Here is a 2,425-nt window from a genome sequence, read left to right on the forward strand (position 1 = left end):
GAGATTCTAAAATCACCTGCGGGCAGAACAAAAAAATTAACATTCCTCCATCCACACTAAAAAGCAGGAATTTCCCGCTGTGTCCTTCATATTCTGACAGCGGTGAGCGTGCCGCTGTCATAATACCACAACCATGACAGTGGTCAATTGGCTGCCGTCACTGTTTACCCAAAAACTGTCCATCTGCCTGCTTTGATTTTCTGATCAAAGTATTCTGGACGGAGGGGTTTCGGAAGGGGCACCCACTGAAGGCATTTCTGGCCAGTTCATCAAGAGTGAAACTCGTGCGTTGTATGGTCAGCTTAACAGTGAATGTGGTTTTTGTTTGAGAAACTTAATTTATTCCAATATTGAATGTTAGAACCAAACAAAATGTTGAACATTCTACAAGTCTCTGATGGCATTAGCAAATGTTCTGTATAGACTTTTCATATGAACGTCCTTACCAAAGTCTACCAGTGTATGGCCAGCTTTACGTGCATAATGTACTTAAAGGGAAAACAAGGAGTTTGGGTGACAGACGCCCTTCGCTTGTTTCTTGTCCTTGTTTCCAAGTAGGATCGGGCTTAAATGTTTGGACTCAAAGTGAACAGGTTTGACTCTAGAAGTCAAACGCCGTACATCTCGAACATCAGTATAAAAGTGGAAAGAGCTGGGCGAAAATCAGAAGAAAATTAGGAGAGGGAATGAGACCTTCACAATATTTCTGCAGATCTCGAGTCACACTAGCTTATCAGAAAATAAATGCCCCTCAGTTACCTGAACCCAACCTCCTAAAAGATGCCTCAGTAACATTCCAAAAATAAACTAAAGCCCTCAAAATTGTAAGAAAACTACAGTGTCTGTCCTTCCCCCATCCCCCCCTTGTGACCTTAATTTAACAAGCCACATCAAGCAAACGTTCCTTTGTACAACCGTTCAAAACGGATGCATATATTTTCGTTGCCTTTTTAAATGGCCAAAAAAAGGTAAGACAAGTTGTTGTTTTTTTTTTTCATACTAAAAGTTAGGAACATAATTTCCAAAAGTATGTTAACATTGTACGAGCTTATCAGAACTCCAAATACTCAAGGTAAAGTTACTTTCAAAGGTGGTGGGCCGTTTTATTGCAGGACAATCTGAAGATTCTTATAACATACTAAGTAGAGTAACGGGAGCTCTGTGCCATTATCACTCTGTACTTGCCTTCCCCACTCTTTACCGCCATCCCGGCTAGCTGCCAGAAAGTAGAAAAAAAATAATCCTAAGCAAGTGTTAGCTTTGTGACTGAATGGATGGACACTGAACACTGTTTTGTGGAAGACAGCAAGAGAGTCATTAATTCCACCATACCTAGAGGTCATGTATTTCTCGGAGCTCTGGTAGCCAGTCAGAGCAGCAGCAGATTGCAGGGAAGGTTGCCCTTTATGTGGTCCTGCTTGCAGTGCACCTGTTGCTTTTCCTAGTATGGGCAAAGTTCAGGTTCACTTTAAAGCTGAACTCCAAGCGGATGAATGCAGTTCTGTCGTTACAAATTAAAGTACACGAACCTCCAATCTCCTGCATAGCAACCTGGAAGAGGGTGGGCCAACACTAGAGCCAATCAAGGTTCATTCCGGAGCACATAAGATGAAAGGAGGAATCAGTGATAACCTAATCAGCATGCTGCTGCTCCTTTGTGGCCCAACTAGCAAGCTGACCAGTGGTCATCTTGCCGCTGCTGCAGTAGAGGTCAAAGTCTGGCTGGAACCTGATCACAAATATGGCTGCAAAGAATTACAAAACCATTGTAGTGTGTTTCAACTGCATACTTAGCTGCTTACCTGGAGTTCAGCTTTAACAATGTACGGTTACATACCCTCCTTGTGCTTCAGCTTTAGTGGCCATTTAAATAAGACAGCATGCCCGTTACGAAGGGACAGGTTTGAGGGGAACAAAAAAAAACGGTTCTCCAAGAAAAAGCTGCCCATTCTACTGACTTCTCTTATTAACACAGGAGAGAAAGGGGCTTTGTGAAGTCTGAGCCCGAACCAGACATCAGCTGTGCGGACTGGTTATTAGGGGAGGAAATTGAGTAAACACCCGCGGAATGTAACCATTTGGGGCAGCACCCAGCACAATTTTAGGGCAGTAAATGAATAGATTTCACATATTTTGATCTCTAATCTGAACGAATAATTTGGCTATGGAGTACTAGTCAGAGAAAGCTCTTCATACGGTATAGGATGTAATATAATGCAGTTAAAGTAAAGGTACAATGGTTAGGGCCAAATGCATGCATGCTTTACGTTTATAAATTGAAGTTCCATATTTTCATGATCTATTTTTACTAATATCTAATACAGGGTTCACTCCGTCAGATAATTTTATAAGATTCCCTAGCACTGCATGCATTATGGTGTTGGGAGACCTGTGCATAGCCAATTAATTCAATACATATAATCTC

General features: G+C 41.8%; 1 protein-coding gene across 1 annotated transcript in view; it reads right to left on the reverse strand.

The window, feature by feature from the left end:
- CUNH18orf25 (chromosome unknown C18orf25 homolog) overlaps positions 1–2,425 on the reverse strand; it is an 84,688-nt gene that overhangs the window by 31,597 nt on the left and 50,666 nt on the right. The gene's annotated exons all lie outside the window — the stretch shown is intronic.

This window comes from Nanorana parkeri, unplaced genomic scaffold (assembly GCF_000935625.1).
Source record: "Nanorana parkeri isolate BGI_ZX_2015 unplaced genomic scaffold, ASM93562v1 scaffold1166, whole genome shotgun sequence".
NCBI classification, from domain to species: Eukaryota; Metazoa; Chordata; class Amphibia; order Anura; family Dicroglossidae; genus Nanorana; species Nanorana parkeri.